General features: G+C 39.9%; 1 protein-coding gene across 4 annotated transcripts in view; it reads right to left on the reverse strand.

Annotated features, from left to right (window-relative positions):
- The window catches only part of FIGN (fidgetin, microtubule severing factor), a 122,046-nt gene that overhangs the window by 71,468 nt on the left and 27,034 nt on the right, over positions 1–23,544 (reverse strand). Inside the window, exon 3 of one of the 4 annotated variants that reach the window (XR_008961294.1) lies at positions 19,267–20,746. The exons of the other annotated variants lie outside the window; for them this stretch is intronic. The gene's annotated coding sequence lies outside the window, so the exon portion shown is untranslated. Of the gene's footprint in view, positions 1–19,266; positions 20,747–23,544 lie in introns of those variants that run through there. 4 annotated transcript variants of the gene reach the window in all.

Genomic DNA, 23,544 nt, shown 5'->3' on the forward strand with positions numbered 1-23,544 from the left:
TGGGAATTTACCAAAGACACAAAACTATCTGAGACCGTCATCCGGCTTGGACTTCTTCAGTTTGGCATTAAGTCTCATAACACCCTCTCGACCGAGATGTCCAATGAGATGCCTCAAAGGGTACAAAAGCAATGACTGAGAAATAGTGTCACAACATTTGCAAGTGGCCGAGATGTTAAAAAGTTTTCTTTGAAGTCCAGAATGGATTGAGACTCTAATTCCTGCAATCAGAAAAAGATGGGAATCCATCCCCCGCCATCCGAACTTACCCTGACAGAAATAAAAGGAGGATGAATTTCAAATTACCTCTACTTATGACAGTTTTATACTAGACAAAGTTCCTGCCACAAAACAGAGGGTGAAGGGCTTCTGAAAGAGCTGTAATTGCCATAATGTTGATTAAATGTACACTTAACACAGGGGAAAGCTTTTCCGTGGCGTGGCAGAGCAGTCTTTCTAGTGCTATTAAAAAACCCTTCAAGTACAATCTTCTAAAAGTGGTACTTTGATGAGCAACACAACAACATACGTAAAGTTTCACGGCGACACTGGAAAGCTGTGGGAAGTATGGGCGCTATGGCTTTATGTGCATACGTGACCACATGACACATGCCTTCGAGTTACAGACACAAGAAAACCAGGTTTACTGCACAGTTACAACTCTTTTGAGGCTAAATATTATCAATTTCATTTGATCAGTCCTCTTCAGACCTCATTTAGGAGGCTGGGCTCCAAATAACATTTAGCTATTTTCCCCAATCACATATACATACTTATGGGATACATGTTGCCAACACTAAAGATCATCAGAAGAAAGTGACATGGGACGAAAGTACTTTCCAAGCAGGAGGGACAAATATGCTTTGAAGGGCAGGATGTATTTGTAGTTGTTGAAAAAGATTTGAAAAATATGTTATTGTTTAAAATCTCTAGTCATTACTTAATAGTTACATATTTCATATCATGATGTGTGTGGTATTATGTAAACACACACATACACACACGCACAGCTGGATGCTTCCAGAGAGTTCTTTTTTGGTTAAGAAGCATAGTATTACCAAATGACAGACAAAGTTTAAGCCATGATTTTCAGAGGCATGTGGAAGGTTTTGAAGAGAAAACAAAAACAAAACCAAAAAACCAGGCTGGTATTCGGAACAATAAAACTCTTCCCTAACCCCGTCTCCCTACTCTCCAAACCCAGCCTAGATTCTTTGGATATAATATGGAGAGAGTAGTATCTAAACATTTTAAACCAGTGCCAGGCTTAGCTGGCAAGACAAACAAAAGCCTTCCCCCAGAACGGCTCTGTAGGAACAGTAGCTGCGAGCTGAACCGCTGGTCTTCAAGTGCTGGTTTAGAGAGAACACACTGTCTGTTGACACTTGCCTTTGACAGTTGGAACACGGTCAGGTCACCCGACCCCCCCAGCCTCATGCACAGCTTAGTAAACTGGATTGCTCCCCAAAGAATAATTTATCTTTTCCTTTTCAGAGTGCTAGACTTCACTCCAAAATGAGGTAATGGAGAGTAGTCAACCGACTTCACATCGAAGCGCTACTCTTTGGGAAAGAGAGTCAAGGAATAGACAATCTGGCCACAAAAGCAATGAGTTTACATTTTATTCCACTTATCATTTGATTAAGTACTTGTCTACCTAGGAAACAAGATGTTTTGCACTGTTTCTAACAGTGCGAACTTAAAATCTAGCAGTTCACGGTTTCTTTATTCTAATACTACCTAGTTTTTCATAATCACTTTTTAGTAGTAGTCCTGTTTTCAAAGTAGAAATAAGTGAATAATAGCATGCAGAGTTAAACCAAGGCCAGGGAGTCCTCACAAAACTTTGGTGAGAAAGAACTACATGCTTAACCAGAAGACCACATAGAGACATCATCCCAGATGGTGATGGTAGGAGTCAGTAAACAAAGGCTTTCGAAAGTTGGGTATGAACCGTCTTAGAGAAAACCGCATGATGTGCCAATTATATTTCATAAAGTAAGTGCTCAATAAATCCCTAAGAATTTGACTTATCTTATTTACTAGTCTCCATTAATGAAATTCATCAGAAAATATTTAAGCATACAATTCCACTTTACAGAGAGGATGTTTTTATGGCATTCACTCTCACTGAAGGATTCCTTTTTTTTTTTTTTAAGATTTTATTTATTTATTTGACAGAGAGAGACAGCCAGCGAGAGAAGGAACACAAGCAGGGGGAGTGGGAGAGGAAGAAGCAAGCTCCCGGCAGAGGAGCCTGATGTGGGGCTTGATCCCAGGACTCCAGGATCACGCCCTGAGCCGAAGGCAGACGCTTAACGACTGCGCCACCCAGGTGCCCCGGAAGTGAAGCATTCTAAAACCAGTATCTTTATGCCCGTGTTTGCTTGTAAGAGATACTTCATGTGAAAGAGCCAAGAGATCAATCACCACTGAAGTGAATAGCTAATGATAGCTGTGTGCTCACCACGTGGGAACTTGGAATAGAAGACATGGCCCTGGGTCTGACATTCAGGTTGTAAAACAGCAAACGAAAATAAGGCCTAATCTAATTCATAACTTAACTGCATGTTACTGATAAAGTTGTGAAAAAGATTAGGATCGAGATCAGCAGCCTAAAATATGGCTCTTGATATTGGCTGTGGAGAATGAGGAGGATCTGGAACGCATGAACAAAGGTAAAAATGGAGAAATGTGTGCATAATAGGTCTATGGGAAGGTTAAAAAAAAGAGAGAAAAATCTCTGCTTAGAATGGAAGATGAGACCAGGTTATTACAGCCTTAGAAGTAAGGGGGAGTTGAGACTCAGTGCAGTGAAAGTCGGGAGCTTCAGAAGGCTTCTGTGAAAGAGGTAGGCATGGTGAAGGTAGTGTTCACCGGACTATTCAGCCAGGACAATATAAAGTGGGTGGGAGAAAGGAAAACCTAAAGCCAGAGCTGACCACTCGAGAACCCTCTTCCATTAAGCAAAATAGGATAGCAAACATTAGGGAATTTCTGTTCATGTTTTCAGAAAAGGACAAACAGGGTCTAACAATTATTTGTGGAGAGAGAAGCAGAGAAAGCAAGCAAGCTTATCAAATGATTAATACAACAGTGAAATTCTGAGATGCTGGAAAGAAGTCTTAGCTCTGGCAGCAAGCTTTTCAAATGTAATGGGCAGAGACAAAGCTCTGTACTGGAAGTCTTAGTGATGTTCATCTCCACCTAACTGGTTTCATGGGCCCCACATATGTGTCTTGGTCTCATATATAGTTTAAATTTCCAGATCATATAAGTTCTCAATATTTTAGATTTCTATTTTATCTATGCCTGTTTTTATGCTTGCTTCATGCTCAGATATACCTTAGACAAATCAGAAAATAGAATTTAACTAAAAGAAAAGGAAATATATGGCTAACTAATAAAGAGAGGGATCAAGTAATACCATAAAATGGAAATGATCAACCTTTTTTAAAAACAACAGAGAATTTCAATTGACTAGTGTTCAAGTACTGAGTCACTCTGAATTACACAGAGCCTTGACCAATATTTATTGCTACATGTTTTAGAAGCAATTTCCATTTTGATGGGTTGCTTCAAAAGTGGTATTCTAAAGCAGTTAGGTAACATAAAAATATAGGATCAAGATTATGTCTGTCAGATAAAAAATACAGCATTTATGCAGCATTATATAATCCATTCACTGGTTTATGAGCCCAAGGTCCCCACGGGAGTGTCACAAACCCACGTAATTTGCTACAGGGTTAGACTTTGCATGTAAGAATCCAAATGAGAAGGAAACACTTTCTAAAACCACAAGTGTAACTGTAATATATGGTACCATGAATTAAGTCCAACACTACAAATAATTTCAATCTGGAAGCTCAAGATTTGGGTGACCCAGACATTACAATGCATGCGCTTTTTCTCCAGTACCCCTCAATTGTTAAGATACATAGCACATAAATCAGATGGCCAAATTGGGCCTATGAAAGAACAGTTACCAATGATTCAATGTCAAGGAAGCCTACTACAGTGTTCCCCAAGGATGAAGCCAGTATTTCTTAAACACTCCAGCTAACTGCCTTCAATAAAGAAGGAACATATGATACTTAATTTCAGAGATGACATCACACCGGGGATAGCTGCTATGGCTAACTCAGGAATGGCCATAATTGGAATTCAAAACAGAAGGTTATATCATGGACATAAATTTTAAAATAAAATAAAGGAGAGATAAGATTATACATTTATGGAAGAAAAAAATACAATGGAACCGCAATATCTAGCAGCAGCTGGAAGAGCTTGAAAAGAGCCAAAAACTGATCCTGATTTGGAATGGAACCATTTTCAAAAAGTGTCTCTAATCTAGATAAATATATACACTATATAAAATGTAATAAAGCAGTTGGGTAATTCTTTGGTATTTAGTATGATTATTAATAATACCAGTTCTGTCTAGAAAAAAAAAACAGAAACAATGTAAAGTGTATAAAATAGGATTTACAGAAATAGTAAAGAAGTCTGAATTACTTAACCTACAGAAATAAAAGTTGGAGGGTGGTTCAAGTTCTGAACATATGCACATTCTAAAGAAGGAAGAACGAGAATATAGGTCATGTTGCAAAGAAAGATTTACACCAAAAAATGTAGTTTCATAATTTTAAAGTTGTTGAAATAGGTGACAAAAGTTAAGATTCTTTGAGGTTCTTAATAGGCCTTATCCCGATCTATGATTTTTAAAATGCAGACTCGGTACAGCCTAAGACTGAAGATGTCATTAGACAACATAAGGAACTGACTTCCAGCTCGACATTTTTTAACATGCTTTTGGGTGAATTATCAACCCAAATTGCCTTTTCGTCTTTTGCTTCAAGTTAGGACCATGGGACTCTAAAATAAACCTTTTTTCCAAAGGAAATAAATCATTGACCATTGTCCACAGAATTAAGAATACTCTGCATATTGTTTTTAATGTAACACTAAACTGCTATTTCAAATTGATGAGGTTTTAGAGGTCACAGAGTGCTGATACATATGCAAAATGCAAACTGTAGAGTGTTGGTGAAGTCTTTGATTAGTAACCCTATAAGTAACAAAAACAAAAACAAAAAATGGATATAATCTACATAAAATGGAGAATTTGGCATATCCAGAAAAGAGAAGAAGCCGGCACCCTGTCAGCCTGCTAGTGCTCAATGGTGTGAAAGAAAGAATGATCTTGCTGTCAGTCCTCCTTCATTCATTCCTAAAGTATCCGCTCCTAGGAGGCATTGGAGGGTGCTGTCCCTGGTTTGTAAGTGTGGACATCTCCTTACCTTTGCTACATGACGTGGCCTATTTTAAACAGTGACTGTAGTGTGCTTCGAATACAGTACAACAGCCCATTCATTAATCCAGGTGTAACTTGACACCAGTAAGTCAGCGAGTGGCAGTCTTTAACGAGTGGTCATACAGTTGTTCCGTCTAGCCAGATTTCGTCTGGTTACCAAATATTTCATTGTACCTACACGGAAGTAGGTCAGCGGCAATCAACTCTCCCTCTCTTTTTTAAGAACTGAAATCCCGTTAAGGATTTAAAAACAAACAAAAACAGAGCCAGAGTTGTGGAATAAGGAAAGAGGGAAATCTGTACTACAGCCAGGGCCAGAGGAATTTGCAATTACAATAAAGAACAAAATGTTCTGTCCAAGGAAAAGGAACGTCGAAATGCTTTTAAATTTGTTTTCGAGGATGGTCTCCAAGAAGTGAGAAGCCAGCTCTTCTTCAAAAATGTTAAACTTTCAATCAAATTCATCTAAACATTTGTTTGTTTATACCTAGGGAAAGGACTCTTCTTCTAACCTACTGTCTTAGCAAATGAGGCTATGTTCCCCACAAATAAAATGTTCTATTTCTCATTATTACTGAAAACTATGAAAAATAAAATTCTTGAATCAGAAATATAAATCGAATTTTTTTCAACATGTAGTTCTAACCATCTTTAGATAGAAAGATTTTATATTGTCAGTTACGTGTTCAGGTAACAGAGTTTCACATGAGAACATGATTCAATAAGGAGCAAAGACAGGCATAGGGCTGGTCTTTCCAGACACATCCAGATTAACTGGATATACCAGTAGGAGATGGTAATGCCCTTCATAGGGTAAATTTATGTATAGCTTTGCTCTTAAGTACGGTGTTAGAAACAAGCTCAAAAATATACAGCAATATGATATCAAATGTGTTTTTTCCTAAGAAGCTAGAAGCGCCTTATATGCTTAACATATAATCTATGTTTATGCATGGCAAGGAGGCTAATGATGCCTCTTTAGTTAAACGCAACAGTCCAAATTCAAAGCAAAGAATTAGGAAAATAAGTTTTTGTTTTGTTTTTTAAAGTCAATCTACTATACATGTCTTTCTACTGAAGATTATAATTCCTAAAGGAGTTTGAAAGTCTATTCCTGGGGCGCCTGGGTGGCACAGCGGTTAAGCATCTGCCTTCGGCTCAGGGCGTGATCCCGGCGTTATGGGATCGAGCCCCACATCAGGCTCCTCCGCTATGAGCCTGCTTCTTCCTCTCCCACTCCCCCTGCTTGTGTTCCATCTCTCGCTGGCTGTCTCTCTCTCTGTCAAATAAATAAAATCTTTTAAAAAAAAAAGTCTATTCCTGAAAAGTAATAGGGAAGGCAGACTTCTATTAATGTTGTGTCCTCTGACATCTAGTCTGTGAAAATAAAAGGAGAGAGCATTAACTTTTAGCAGTAGACATGTTAAAAAGAAAAAAAAAAGAGCAAATTCTAAATAGCTCTGTGGAGCAAGGTGACCCAGCCTCATTTAACAGAAAACCAAAATGTAATCAAATGAAACCTACGACCTGTGTACCACAGAGAGTGAGGGAGACAAGAAGGCAAACACAATTTAAGAATCTGTGAAGGAACAGGAAAAGAAGTCACAGATGTGTGCAACATTCCGCCGAACCTCTGCGCCACAGGCAGGCCCCGTGAAAAACGCCAGTTGTCAAAAGAGGCGGCCAGGCCCCTCGGTACCGCCTTTGGCCACAGCGTCAGCATCTTCCCATGCTCCGTTTTCGCCTAAGGAGCCCAAAGGCAATGCGACCCAACAGGGCAGAGTGAACCAGAGCCCTGCGAACCGGCCACCACCCACCTGAAGCCACGCCTCCAGTTTCCAAGTGAAAGCAAATCCCACGGACTGTCTCAGCCCCTAAGCAGATTCCACCACCGGCACAGAGCCCTTAGTTAGTCAAGAGTGGTGAGTGTGTGTGTGTGCGTGTGTGTTCAGTAGACTGAGCAGTGGCCAAGCAGACCAGAAGAGCAGGAAGGGGCTAAATTCGGAGAAAGAACCACAAGCAAGGAGGATAAAAACATGAAAAGACAGGACAGCGACTGCATCCCAGTCTCTCTTTCTCTGGCGTGGAACACCGCACTTAGCACACAGTAGGTACTCAATAAAAAGACGGATGACTGAATCGACAAAACAACTTATCTGTTGAAATTGCACGTGCACTTTGCAAAGTCTCACAAACTGTTAGCTATTCGGGAGGAAGTCCGCTTGCTCAGGATGGTAACGATCGAAAGCAACGAAAATTAGAGTGGCTACGTCAATCAAGACCCTACAAGTTCAAAAAATAAATATGAAATAATCATTCACCTTAGAAAAGAGAATTGAAAAAGAAGACATACATGCTAGGAATTACTGTGAAGAACGTAACATACTATTTTATTCCTGGGAGGGGGCAGTGAACTACTTTTCTTTTTTAAATGACATACTAAATATGTTACAAGGTATCTGAAGTGATAAATAAAAATGTTCGATGATATTGTGAACTACAGAGACCTAAATACCATATAAACAGATAAACAAACTAAGGCACGTTGCTCTATATTTACTTTCCTTAGCTGGTTTGGAACTTTCGAAATCAAATAGGTAACACAGCACCTGCCATCTTGGCCTCCCTTAAAAATAAGACCTTTATGAGCATCTGCAGCGTTGTTTTCAGCTTATCGAAGGAGGGTACAGGAGCTCTCTGCCACCATCTCAAAGTATTAATGCCTAGACTGGGCTGCATGTTTTATTTCTGTTAATATTCTGTATGCCCAGGGGTTTTGTTTTTCCTTCTTCTGATATTGGAAGGAAATACACCATTTCCAAGCACTCACCCATGCTCACTAGAGACGGCAGCCACTAAGTGGTCAGACCCTGTTAACTTGGGATAAACTTTTTTATAGACTCCTTGGGAGAATGAATGCTTAGATAAATGTTTCCCATACTACATTCCTTGGAACACTAGATTATTTAGTTAAATCAGTTTGGGGAATGTTGTATATTATAACCCCCACTTCAAGACTGTTAATGACATTAGCATTCTAGAGGCTCTCAAAGGTCCTATTGTAAAGAAACCTGTTTAACTGTAACCCAAACTTATGTGACCACGGAAGCCTCTCTTGGGCAGAATGGAGAGGGGTGGAGGGCGAGCAAATAAAGTTCGTTAGTCTCTCATAACGTTTTGGTAAAATACAGAACCATAACTGAATGGAAACTGAGAAGGGTCAATGCAATCCCTGACTTTAGACTAGAAGACACAGGTCCAAAAAAGTAAAATCACTTGGCCAAGATTTCACACCACTGTCTACACTGCGAGCAAAGCCACTGGCCATCCCCTCTAGCTGCTGTGCTTGGTCATTTTACTACCTCACCAAATAAAGGAAACGTCCGACTAGGCACTCCCCCCAGTCTACTCTGTACCTTCTCTGCCTCCCTTATCTCCTAGCTCTCCTGTTTCGGGGGTTAACCCATTCTCTTGGGCACCGGAGTTCATTTTTCCCACCTCCTTTAGGATCGTGTGCTCACTCTTTTGTGTTTTGTCTCCCCTTCTCTTCTGACTTTCACCAGCAATTTCAAGAATATCCAAGTTCTGTCTTCCTTCACCTCAAACGACTACCTTAGTTCTCTCTTCCTTCATCTCACACTGGCACTTTCTCCCTTCACTGCCACATTCCTTATAATGTGACTAGATTTCCCATCTCCACTTCCTCAACTTTCAGTCATTCCTTAAATCAGTACAATCTGGTCTCACTCTCTCCTCTTCTAAAAATTTTTCCTGCTATTTAATCCCACACCCAGCAGTGCTCCGGCCACAAGGGGCTTTTCCTTTGCCATCTTCTCTTGAATACCTAATGCCCTTCTACACCTCAAGCTTATGTAAAATGGGCCTCCTTTTCCCCTCCATTTTGTTTGTCACGTTTCAAGGCACACGCAAAATATCTTGTATGCATTTTAAATCCCATCATCATAAAATCTGTTGTTCAACTAGGACACCTTTGAGAATAAAAAGAGACTCTTAGCAATTATCCCAAGATAACAGGTCTAGCCTCTCACCATCCCGGGCAAACTAGGATGGAAGGTCTCCATGATGATAACACTTACCAATTCATATTCTAATTTACTTGTTCACATGTCTGCTGTATGTATAACAGACTACAAGTTTCTGAAAGATAGAGACATTTTCCCAACCAGCATAATTCTTAGCATATCTTGGATTCTTAATAAATAATGTCTCTTGAATAAAGAAGCGGAATGAAGACACAAACAAAAAACCAGCATTCTAGAGAGAAGAAGACAATTAATGCTAACAGTAGTTTTCCTTAGCAGGGACAAATTCATAATAGGAACTGATATTAAATGGTATACTATAATCTAGTATTTCAACAAAACCAGTATGAAATCTGATGAGGTGTTTCCTGATTACCCTTGCTTCTCTCCCTTTTTCTACCACCCTTCCTTCCTTGCGATTTCTTATCACTTAAGACCCACCTTTAATGTCGATTTCTTGATGAAATATTGCTCAAATTATGCAAGTAGTCACTGGCCTCTTCTTCCACGCTCCCAGAGCACTCTATCGAGCTGCAACAATTTCTTGAGTATCTATAGTGTGCCAGAGAAAGTGCCACGAGAGTTCACAGACACTGTGTCATTTAACTCATCTAATAACCTTGTGAGAAACTATTATTCCCATTTTCGAGATACAAAACTAAGTATAGAGGATTGAGAGAACTCCCCCGAGATGCAGGGTAAGTCGTGGAATCTGTATCCGACTTTAGGGCGCCTGTTTAAGCCGATGCTTCCCCTGATACAGCACTAAGCGCGTTTTGTGTCATGAGTATTCATGTGTCTGTTTCCCCCACAAACCTGTCCAGGACCTGTGAGCAGGGGAACTATTTACCAAAGGCTTCCAGCACCGCACTGGACACACATTAGATACAAATGGTTAAAAGGAATGAAGACACAGATAAAACCTCTTTGACCTCTGACACCCTTAAAGAGCATGATACAAGCCCAGAAATACTGAGTTTTGTGACTGACGAGCAGGCAGTTTTTAATGTTGAATGAACTCCAGACAAATAATATTGCAAGAGTTTGTGTTCATTCAACTTACAATCAGAAAAGGGTGGTGATTTATTTAAATATCCTGGGTCTTAACTGTGAGACTCAAATGTAAAGCCATTTCAGATCTCATTGGTTTGTTTGTTAATACCTAATGCCCATGTCACTGGGATGCTATCTTCCTTAGTCCCTCTGCCTCACCCCATGAGATGGGCTTATTAAGTAATGAACTGGATTTCACAAAGCATGGAGGAAACCCAGCCCCATTACTTTATAATCCCATCATCCTAATTATCCTCATCCATCTAGGTCCTTCCCGTTCAGAGCAGATTGATTCCATCTCTGTTTATGCTTGTATCTCAAAAATATTAAAATGACTAGTAATGGGCCAGCTCCCCCACTGCATATATATTTCTCACCCATGAAGAACCTCCAGCCGCCAGGTAGGCTTCCCACCCAGAGTCAAGCCACCACGGGTTGGAGCAGGAGGGAAAAAAAGATGAAACGTATTAAATAGGGAGGAAGGACAGCATGCAGTCTTCTTCCTAAAACAGGAACAGCCGACATTCCTCTTGAGCACTGGACCTCACCCCACCTGCTCCCAAGCCCCTTCCGGTCTGGGTTGGCAGAAGTGAGGAACAAGAAGAGGGTATTGGGAGGGCAGCACCAGGGCATAGGCTTTGCCATCCCAGAGCTGGGCGTGGAGCGGGATTCCACCACACACTAATTATGAGATTCTGGGCAAGTTCCTTTCTCCGGAGCCTTCGAGTTCCACATATAACTGCTGAGCCTCACAGAGTTGAGGTTTATTATTATCATCACCATCGGTATTTTTCCTTATCCTTCTGCACAATCTCTCCATTTTCATTGTCACTTGCATTTCCCCACCACCTTCTTTAGAAGCCATGAAACGAAAGGGAGATGGGTGGGAAAAGGTGCTCCCGTCCCGCTCATTGTGGAACACCATGGAGTATGCCTGAGAGAGCATAAGCTCGGGGATGAGAAAGACATGCTTTTGAATCCTGCCTCACCCCTTACTAGCTGTGAAACTGTAAGCAGCTTATTTAACCTCCTGGAGGCTCGTTTTCAAGTTCTATAAAAGGGATCTGTTCATTCCCTTAACATATAGGGGTTTGGGTTAGGATTAATGTTATTCTTGCCCTCTCCCCATCTTCCCTGGGAGGTCCTCTAACAGCCCATCCCGAACCTTCTCAACACATTATTGAGAGAGAATGGGATTGCGAGAGGATGGCAAACCAGGGAAAGAAAGATGGAAGGCGTAGACAGCCTGTGCTCATTACCTACCCCTCCTCCTCCATGCCGTTTATCCAAATCCCCCTCGCTGGCGCCACTCCCACACCCCGACTCCACTCTTTCAGAATCCCTGCCCCAGGATAGGGAGGCCTTGAAGCTGAGACAATGCAGGTCTTATTTCCAAGGCCCCGCCACCAAGGACAGAGCGAGTGAGAGTCTCCCCTCCTGTCACCCGAGCTACAGAGTGCTCTAGCAAGGAGGCCACGTTCCCTGCTTGCTAGTTGCTAACTTGAAACTCTGAGTGCACAGAATTCATGATAGATGTAAAGTACCATAATTCAGGTAAACAAGCAAAACTTTTGTAGACGGGACAGGAACCCCAACCACAATGAGAGCTATTATTCCCCTAGGGTCCTGCATTCTACCTTCCAATCGCTGGCAAACAAACTGTTGGATCACGCTGAATTTTCACACCAGAGCCTGCCAGGACCGGGTAGTCAAAATAATGGTAGGTATTTTACGTTCCTGTCAGCCTGAAGGATAGTTTTTAAGAAGGAGACCTGAACATAAAGTTTGCTTGCTTTGTCAGAGAAGAAACAAAATACACTGAAGGAAATCTGGTTCATTTTTGTCTCTGTAAGTGGAGGCAGTCTGATGTTGACAAAGTAATGGAGAGTTTCACTCAAGCCCTAGGGAGGAGAAAGTGCTCCAGAGGTCAGGCGGTCCATCCCCTGCCTCTAGGAGGAATGTACCTAACTTGCCACAAAGACCCTTCAGGAATAAATGAGCTAAAGCACCATCTATAAAGAATTTAACAATAGTTACGCAATGGGATATTTCTAAATTAAAGAGCTCTGGGAGCACAAATTTCACAAAGCCCAAATCAAGGAAGAGGAAAAGAAAAGTTAGTTTTTAGGACGGGGAAGGTAGGAAGGAATGGGCTTTGTCAGATATTTTCAGTTTTATAAAATTAAAATGAACTTTTAAAAAACAGGGTAGCCTTTAAAAACCATACAAACCAAAATGCCATTTTATGGTGATTTTTTGGAAAAATGACATGCCAACCATGTCCACACTCAGAACCACACAGTTATCTAACTCTCCTTTAGAAGTATGCAATTGAAACATCAAAAATTGTCAGGCAAATGAAATAATATAATTTTAGATTAGTGTCTCTTCAAATGTAGGGCATTCTGAGTCTATTGGAGTCATTACGTGTTCACATGAATGTAGTTTCTGACACTGTTTAACATACACAACATTTTTAGAGAAAAAAACAATGTATCAAAAATTCACTATTACGTTCTAATGCTACATCTTCCCTGAGAACAGGGGTTAAGAAAATCCCAGTCAAGGAGAAAATTAAGATTCAAGTAAAGTTTTTATATTAACTTAAGAAAGGAACCTTCACAGGGGCGCCTGGGTGGCACAGCGGTTAAGTGTCTGCCTTCGGCTCAGGGCGTGATCCCGGCGTTGTGGGATCGAGCCCCACATCAGGCTCCTCCGCTATGAGCCTGCTTCTTCCTCTCCCACTCCCCCTGACTGTGTTCCCTCTCTCTCTGGCTGTCTCTATCTCTGTTGGATAAATAAATAAATAAAATCTTAAAAAAAAAAAAAAGAAAAGAAAAGAACCTTCACAGAGCCTGTGATGCCAAATAACTGTACATACTTTTTTTTTTTTTTAGTATATCAGATAATTTCAGTGTACTAAAGATACCTGATATTCAGGAGACTGTAACAAAAAAAACTTTTATAAAATGAACGAACCATTTGTATTATAACCATGCTCTGTCGTCTACTGAAAAGTTGGTTTATGCATACTGGATTTTCAAGCATAGATGTGGTCACCTACTCTTAGGAAAATGCTATTTTTAGGTACTACCCTTTGACTGTATGAAATTAAAGGGGGGGAAAAGAGAGACAATATAAATTGTAGGAAAAAAGAAAAAAGAAACCAAGGCCCTAAGCTCAATGTGGGTTACGTGGACTTTAAAACCAGACCAGAGGAGTTTGAAATGGATTCTGAAGTATAGGGAAGTCGCCATTCCTGATAGTCTCCTTTTGTAATAGACATGCGCCTGGTAAGCAGCTGATACTGTCTTGAATTATAAAGCTGCAGGAATCCCTTTGGGTTGTTTTTTTGGTTTGGTTTGGTTTGGTTTTGAGATCACATAAATTGAGGAAATAATTCCATGAAACTGACATAAGGGGGGCAGCCATTCCTACGTAACTGACAAAACGGGAGGCTGTTCAGATCCTTCGGAATACTGTTAAAGGTACAGATTTGGAAGCATATGAATAATGAGGTCTTTGAGCAGTTTCACTTGAGGAAGAGAAGGGAGGAAGGGGGACACTGGGGCAGGGCTCTGAAATATAGTTTAATGGGATGACAAGAAACGGAGTTTGCGGCAGAGTGGCCGCAGCAAGAACTCCGAAGAGTCTGGAAGCTCTAGTTTCAGAACACATCAGCCTCGAGGAGAGAAGATGAAATCCAGAATTCAGAGACTGGGTTGCAGCAATGTCATAAATAGGCTATATTGTGGGAGTGGTGACTAGCCGATTTATAGAGAACGCAGAAAGGGAAGAGTTCAGTCAAGGTTACAAGCAATGGAGGCAATTGGAAGAGGGAAGTGGAACGGCGTGGTATGTGAAGATATTCCATTTGAGAACAAGAAATGCTTCTGAGTCTGGGATTGCATTTCGCAAGAGCAGAGGAGTGTGGATTATCTAAAACCACTGCTGGCTTTTCTTCTGATTGTTCTGTCTTCACACTGAAGCACAGCCCCAAACCACCATATAGTCATGATCACCAGTGAACACAGTACCCTGCGTTCTCCCCACGCTCAGCCATCACACACACACAGCATAACTAATTCATATTTGTGAAATGCTAGATTCACTACTCCTCACTGGGTACTTGATTTAGACACTTCCTTATACTAAAGGAATAATTATCTATATATAGATGTATACTCCCTCAAGTTTGGGGTTTTGTTTTTTTTTTTTTTTTTTTGGTTTTTTGTTTTCACATTTCTTCTCTCTCCAATAAATTGCAAGCTTTGTGTAATGGCTAAGATCTCTACTGAGTCAGTATCTCAGGGCTCAAGTTCTCTTTCCACCCATTCTTAATTGTATGACCCGGAGTGCAAGTCCCCGAACCTCAGTTTTGTCTTCTGTAAAATGTGAATTATAGCACTGACTCTGCTTACTTCTGAGAATCGCGAGAAGGAAGGAAGGAAGGTAATGGACGCAGAAGTAGTTTATAAATGAAAACCAGCTACCCAAAGGTGAGATGGTATTCTTATCACCTTTAACATGAGTTGTATACCATACAGTTACTCGATAAATACATGCTGATTCAAAACCTAACCTAGACACAAGAGCTCACACACACAAAACAGCTACCAAAGATGAATGCCAGGTCTAATAGATGCTCAGAGGGTAAAAACACTGACAAATCAGGAGCACTTGCTGATGATTCTCTGGAAGCAAAGCAGCAGCATAAGACGAGCCCCTCTAGATATTGGAAGCTTTAGCCTACAGGCTCCCAGCAAACTGAGAAGTGGCATGTGGAGGCCGCTTGGGGTCTGCGAGCCTGAGGAAATGCAGGCAGCCAGATGAGGGATACCTTCTTTATTGATGCTTTCCATGTCCCACTACAATAGCCCCGCATTTTTCTGCTTTAATAATTGCTACCAATATCCACATGTTTAATATTTCCAAAAATTTTAGCCAACTCTTGTCTTTCTTTTCCTATGTGACTTCTTTAATGTGAGTTCCATACAGTTCGGTATTTAATCAAGTAGGTTAGTACCTTCAGGTCTAAGCATAGCCCAGAACAGGGGCATAAAAATTGTCATTGATAGGACTAAGTCATTCAGGTTTTGTGACGTCACCCCAATCTCTTTAATATTTAACATGAGCGCCAGGAATAGAGAGGAGTCATTGTTAACATGCCTAAAAGTAGACCCAAGCCTGTCCTCTCAGCCACGAATAACTACCAATACAAATCTCACAAATCTGATCGAAAAGAAGCCTTGCGATCCCCGTCGTGTTACCACCTACCTTATGGGCGGAGGCAGGCCTACCATGAAGCCTGATGAGAATGAAGTTTCAGGGATCCCCGCCAGCATGGGCCCTTCCAACGCCCACACCTAGTATGGGTGTATTTGTAATTGGTACTGTTATCCTTAAAACAGGGGCCCATGTGGCGTAAGCTTCAGGCCCTATTAAGCTGGGCTATAAGCCTGATCAGCAATATATGAAGAGCCACAGATGACACCTCGTTCAGTTCAGACACACTCCTCAGTGCCACCTTCATCTACAAAAGGACAAGGTCTGTAAAAGAGGTAAATTTCCAAAGCACCACATAACTATTATCAGGGTCACATTTCCTATCACCACCATTTATAACACTGTGAATCTGTCTACTGCCTTCTTCTAGGCCTTTGCCCGTGCTGGTACCATTCCTGATGTTTCCATTTCTCAAAGAAAGTTTATGGTTGTAGCTCCAAACCAAAGGCTACTCTGCAAGGAAAAAAAAAAAAAAAGGAAAGAAAAGAAAAGCAAGGCCCCCGTAATGTACTTGTCAGAAACAAAGCAATTATGAACGTCTTATGATTAAAAAGAAAAAAAAAAGTCATTTAAATAATGAACTCTAATTTGACTATTTAGCAATTCACTATTTAGCAATTTGCTATTTTTATTACATTTTAAATCAATCCATCTAACAGAAATTCTCTCAACCCCTCACAGTACTATTTCATTGCTGTAAACCTATATTTCATTGCAAGACAATATCTTTCTATAATAAAATGGTAATAAAAAGAGTACCAATTATCCCAGTATTTTCTCAAAATAGGTAGACTTTCTTTCATGCCTTAATTTTATGTTTTCCTTTGCCCCATACTAAAAGCTCGGCATAATTATCCCTGAACAGGTTGAGCAAGGTCTCCGCAAAATCTGCTCAGGGTGATTATTTAGCTTTTTTTTTTTGTATTTGCAGAATTTAGCTGAGACTGTTACAAGCGGTTTATCAAAATAAATGCTTGATTGGCTTTAGCAGTTTGTCGTAATTGAAAAAATAAAGAAAAAAGAGTTTTCTAATAAATGGAGGGAGAGAGAGGTTAAATACTTTAATTACTAACTTGCAAAAAGATTTCCATTTGAATATGGAAACAATGTAAAGGGGTCCCTAATTTTTATGGGACTGGAATCACTCCGGAGGATTTAATGATACTGCTGGGCAACCGACGCTGTGCAACTGAATAATGTGATTTCTAAGCATACTTCCTTAAAATTTAATAGTGCTCGGGAATATTTAAAGCGGGCTATTTTAAAAGGAAAGTTGAATATGCAAATTTGTGGGGGGGAGGAATTAAGGAAAGAGTGATTTTTTTTTTAACGATATGTTTTTCACTTTCTATCTTTAAATGAAAACCAGTTACTTTTGAGTCAACAGGCATGTGAAAAGAGAGTTGCAGAAGGATTTTCCCATCAAAGATTGCTAGATATTAACTGAAGAGCTCAGGTAAATGCGCCTTTCCCTTTTAAAGCATACTTGACATTTCTGATCTTTGAACTCTGATTTTTCAGTATTTGTAGGGCCCCCTCAGTAAGGTCTTGAGAAGTAAAGGTCTTCTTGAGCTCAAATGACCCTCATTGCTTGCTGACCCTAGTCATACTCGGGCACTGGATTGTGGAAGAGCCATATTAACTAGATTTCAAGGATTCAGCCACTTCAGCTATACACTGTACCCCCAAACTGAAGATTTCATAAACAAAGGAATCTCCATCCTTCTAAATATCAGTTAATTCCACCTAATCAGATCTATTATCAGCACTAATCCTAACACATAGATTACCAGCATTACAAAGCAGCCATTACTAATTAGCCCTCCTTCCTAATACCAGTAGCCCAGGAAAGCCTACCCACATTACTATATTAAAAGGGAGTCTATTCTGAATTGCTGTTTTGTTTGGAAAGGAAGAAAAAAAAAAATCTGTGTTCCTTTCCAGCTGGCAGTTTTCCTAAATTAGATTAACTTTTAATTTAAATTAAAAATTTTAAAAGCCTTACACAAAGAGACAGTAATTGCCCATTTGAAACATCCAAAAAAAGGTGATTGAAGGGTACAGTAATATGCTTACATGAATAATAAATAATACTTAGCATTTAGATAGAGCTTTCCCCTCATCAAATCACTTCTTTATAAGCATTAACTAATTCATACATTATCCTAGCAAGAAAAGTAAAATTCAACGATAAAATGTTTCTCTACTTTAAATTTGGGTAAACTGAGGCGCACAAAGGCATTCCGTCATGACGATGACACCTGCATTACAGAATGTGGACTCTGCTCAGGCGTTTTCTTGTGGGAGCTGTTCGTGCCATTAAGCTCGGTCTGAAATTCATTTCTGCCACAGGCATCGTGCGGGCTTTGAGGATGTTACACAGGCCAGTTTTGATTCCTAGCTCTGCCAATGGCTAAAAGGAGTTGAGCAAGACACCTAAGATTTTTTTGCCTTAACGTCTTCATCTCTAAAATGGGGTAAATTGTGCCACACTGTGCATACAGACCCACTCAAATACACGTGTGCACAGCGCCTTGTTAAACGCTCAACAAATGACAGTCATTACTCACCATTAGGAGGAGTTTATAAGACAACTACTAACAGTAAGCTAATGGAATATTTCAAGTACTCTGACAGGAAATGGAGCCATAACCCCAACTAGGTGTTCAAATGGAATAAAATATTCCAAAGCCCTTGGAAAAATATTAATGGCACAATTTCCAAGGCACTGCTTAATAGTTTACATTATATGCAATTAATGTACTCCCAGTGAGTACACATTCATCTCAAATTACTGGTTTCCACCCTTTTTAACATTAAAAAAAAAAAAAAAAACCTCACAGATTCAAAATATCGATTTTACTTTCAGCGTCCATGGATGGAGAAAACAATAAGAGCTACAGTAAATTCTGCGACACCTTTGTGACGCTTCTAAACAGATTTATGTTTTTATTCTAATCACAAGAGAATCCGCACACGTCCAGAAAACCTGTAGAACACATGTATGACAAATGTCAGTTTGGGGCACATGTGAATTTGAGAAACCTTTGCAGGAAGCCCAAGATTCCTCAGAGGTCTGCAGCCCACAGGGTGGGAACCACGACTCTCCTGGAGGCTCAGAAATCACACAGTGTCCCAACGCTTTCGGCTGCACAGCTGTGATCCACCGGAAAAACTGAGTAGCACGATCACTTTCAATGTTCTTAAAATTTTTCAAATGGAATTTAGAGCTGTTTTAGAGCTGGAGAGAATTTAGAAATCTTCCAACACAAGTCATCCATTTTAAGATGAAAACACTGAGATCCAGAGAGGCGGTGTTTTTACTTCCCTAACTACCAGGTAATGGCATAAACTCAATATTTAAAGTTTTAATTATACCCCACTGTGGTGTGTGTGTGTGTGTGTGTGTGTGTGTGTGTGTGTGTAGGTGTGTCTAGGGCATTTCTAAAAAAATTAAAAAGCCATATAAAAAGTATCTTTTTTTTTTTGGCCAATCCTAACAAGTGCGATGCAAGATGGCTCTGCACAGTTCTCAAATAGCACTCAAAATCTTTTAGTACAATGGCCTTCTTTTTCTCTTTTTTATCTCTTCAACTTTTTTTTTCCATTAACACAGTGACAAGATGGGGCGCTATGTACGTGTTTGGTTTTTAACATAACTGGTTGAACATAAAATCCAGTTAAGATATGCCAACCACTACAGAGAAAATAAAAACCTGAAATCTATTTTCATCACACTTATAAATGTGTGCGTTTTTAAGCTGCCAGAATTTTAAATATATTTTCATTTCTCCTCATCTGGAGAATTTACATGGTTGCAAGAAAACGTCGTGGAAACCTTATTTTGGTCTTCATGGAGCATAATCTCCACATCTCAGAAGCCTGCAGCAGCCTGAATCCCATTTGCAGCTTCCTCTGGGGCTCTGCGAAGCTCTATTAGTATTGCGTATTACACATAAGTTACTTTTAATGCTCTTCCAAGGCTTGTTAAATGCTGCACAAACTTTACACTTCATGGTTGTAATGTGTAACTTATCCACCAGTAAGTTTGAACCCACAATTCATCCAGTTTTTCATGTTGATGACTTCCACCCATTATTATTTCTCAGTGAGTCCTTTTTTTAAAGAACTAGATTTTGATTAATAGCAGTTACTGATGATGTACATGAAAAGAGATACATTGGCCCTCTGCCCCAGACATTTGACAAGGTAAAACCAAGGATGTAAAGGTAGTGGCTTAATAGTTTTATTTAAACGGTGACACTTATTAATAGGCGCAAACAACCTATTCCGATGTTATGCATTAAAGGGGACTGTTCTACTTACTGGGATGTTCCAGTGCCCTCTACCAAAACAAACCGAAGTGGGATGATTCGAACAGGTGAGAATGTTTATACTTATTTCAGGTTTAGACTATACTAATTTTTCTTTTTGGAAGGTGAACCTCAAATATACTATTTAAAGTACACAGTTCACAGTACTTTCTGCATATCATCCCCCCCCCCCAAATTGCATTTAGATTGCATCTTGAGTCTGATTTGACAGACTTCTGTCCCGAGCCACATGCAACCTAAAAACTCCGTCTTCGAGGAAGAGCAAATAGCACTTACTGTACCTCACAGAGGAAATTTTTGTTGGCTGAAATTCTGACAAAACTTTATTTGCAGATAGGTTTTTATTAAGGTTTTTTTTCTTAAAACAATAATATCACTTAAAACAAATATATAGGTGTCTAAATATGCCCAAAGGATTAAGCAAACTGATGAAAACCTTCGTATTCCTAAATGTCACAGCAAGGATAACATCAGTTGCATTTGGAAGGAGAAACATTAATGTTTCTTTCCTATCTTCATTGCTTAACGTCAATTAAATGGTATAATTACTATATAATTATGTATTCTTAATTTCTATTTAGGAAGAAAATTTCAATCATTTTTATTTTGGGACATTCAGAATATTATGAAAACAACCGGGCTTACCATGTTTATCTGTCAGAAGCGTTCTCTTCAACCATCTAAGCCTCATTGTATTTTAGTAGGGGATACTCTCTCTGATATCAGGTTATTTCAAAGATACAGAGACAAAACAAAAACAAAGAAGATTAAAAACCCAGAAAAGATAGAATTTGGAATAGTAAGTATTTTTAGTAAATTAAAATAATCTTTGTGGAATTATTCAGCCACAGTAAGTACATGTCAAACAGTGTTTGGAAAATAACAGTGGTATTTTGTCATTATTATAAATTTCGTAAAAATGAGGTTCCCAAGTATACTGCCCTTTTATTTTACCTTAATTTTCAGGCAATTTCACAGTGACCTATATATGGTAAAAGCTTTGTTAAGGAGATAAAAGAACCAAACTATTTGAAAAAAAGACGTAGGCAGTAGACATTTTTCCTTTTCACGTAAATTTTACAGTGAAAAAAAAAAGTATATATTTACATAGTTAAGAAAATTACATAGTTAACAGAGACATATCCAGACCTGACACAATCATAAACTCCCAAATACGCTATTTTAGTCATCTGCTTTAAAGGAACATCATATTTAAGATTCTTTGAATAATTATTTTAAGAAAAAAAGCCGCAGTCTGATACTGAATCCTATTTGTATATTACAACAGCACACATTTCTCACCATTGAAAAAGAACTTTCTGTGAAGAGATGACTTAGTCATTGGAATTCTTGAAAAGAAAATTAATATGATGTCATCAGAATAATTGAAACTTGACCACTTTGCACACTGTTATTTTGATAGAATCGTTAGAAAATGGGGGAGGGGACAAAGAAAACACACTGGTCACACAGAGACCCACATACTACCCCATGTTAAGTGCTCCCACTACCAATAAGAATGATGTCTGTGGTAGCCGACCCTAACCAGTGCCTTGGTTAACCAGGATTAAGTAGTAATTAAGACCATTCCAATTAAGTTTTAATTTTAAAAAATTAAGTGCAAACTCAGTCATTCAATAAAGAGTTGTAGTCGTTTGGTGTGTTTCTAGGAGCAGAATATAGCAATTTACTATTGACAAGCACTAACGGACGAGGTCATTTCACAAGTATAGTGTGGACAAAGGTGAACCGGGCAACTGATGAAATCTGTGGCCAAGGCGAAATAGCAATCTCTGAGCCAAATGGTAATAAAGTTACTGAAATGAAGCAATGTAGTTTCTAAACTGAACTGTCATAAAGGAGGATATGGGCTTCAAACTGGCATGTCAGTAGTAATTAAAATATTATTTCTCTTTTTTAAAAAATTCCAAATGGCGTTAATAGTCTTATCGATTTTTTATTCAGACAGCGAAAAGTGAGGTGAGAGGACTACTGTGGAGCGGACTGTGGGGAAGGAGCGGGCGCTGTAGAGGTTTGGAGGGAGGGAGGGCAGGCCGCATCTGAAAGGGCGGACAGAGAAAAAGAAAAAACAAAGTGGACATATTAACCCATTGGAGTCTATGAACGCATCCACAAACAAAATACTACAGTACCCTAAAGTAAAAAAGTCAAAGGGATTCAGAAGTTATTGCCTACGATATGAACGCTTAAAAAGCAATGGCTGCACACAGATCATATTGCCCACAAGGACGGAGAAAGTTCCTGTTGACGAAGGGCAGGTTCTCAAAATGGATTTCTCCCGAGCAGTCCCGAGGTAGTATTGACTCCACGATCCCTTGTGGAAATAGTGACTGTTTTTGGCTAGTCCAATACTTGGTCAGTTTGTGCAGGTAGGGTCTGACTGATATTGTTAGGTGCCAGCACGAACAAAAAATTTAAGAAAACGCACCCGTTCTGCGTGCCCAGCTTTCCCCTCCTAGGGAAGATGGAGCTCCCTGCTAACAAGAGAGAAAACCTGTAACAGCTACAGTCCGTATCGTTTTTGCTCTGGTCATGTTGAAACTAAAGCAGCTTGTATGGTGTGGGGCGGGGGGGAGAGAGAGAGATTGAGAATGACTTCCAGGAGACATCATTGAATCACAGACCTTATGGTCAAAAATAATCAAAAGATCATCAGACCCAGGACCCTACCTTACCTTAAATAAGAGTGAGAGTCCTTTAAACAGTAGTGAAAACCATGTTTGAGATAAAGAGCTATGGAAATGGAGATGGGGCTTCTTCATATGGATGCTAGAGTGTAAATCCGAGTGCAATCTGGGTGCCCCACTGAGGACTCCGCTTCCTCGGAAAGCCAAGTTGCCATTTGCGCCACATCAGTTGGCCCTTGGCAAGCACTGAGAAGGAACGCATCCACCTTGCAGTACGGGAGCCGTGCAGCCCAAATCCAAGTCTGGATACTCCTCAGCAACCAGCGCGCTCCTCTTTACAGTGAAAGCCTCCCTAAAAAGTAGTAGTTAACCATAAAACAGCCTCCAAACCAATACTTTAGGCAATCCACTTTACAGCTAGCTAATTACAAGTGATCATCTTTCACTTAATTGAGCCTCCACTCACATTATTCAAAATTAAGTGATTTGTCTAAACAGAAATATAAAACACAAAACAGTTCATTGGGAAAGGACCCACACAAATCACCAGGGACCTAGGACTCAGGTCAGAGCATCAAGAGGACCTTAGTTTTTATTTGTAGGAGAAAGGCCAAAATTTGGAAATTCCTGCCATTTTTTAAAAAATCCCCTTCGAGGCATGATCCTAAGTGCCAAGCTCCAGCATTCCCCACCCAGCTGTGAGAAGCCCAAGAAGCTTTTTGCTGTGTGATCGAGGCTCTATCTGCACAGGACTTTGCAGACCTCAGATCCCATTTACCAGAGAAGCCTCCTCTTGCCAGTCTCTGCCCAGCCCCAGTAAAGCATAATAAACATATCACACATGCTTCCGGAATGGAAGTTGGCTT

This window comes from Ursus arctos, unplaced genomic scaffold (genome assembly GCF_023065955.2).
Source record: "Ursus arctos isolate Adak ecotype North America unplaced genomic scaffold, UrsArc2.0 scaffold_1, whole genome shotgun sequence".
NCBI classification, from domain to species: domain Eukaryota; kingdom Metazoa; phylum Chordata; class Mammalia; order Carnivora; family Ursidae; genus Ursus; species Ursus arctos.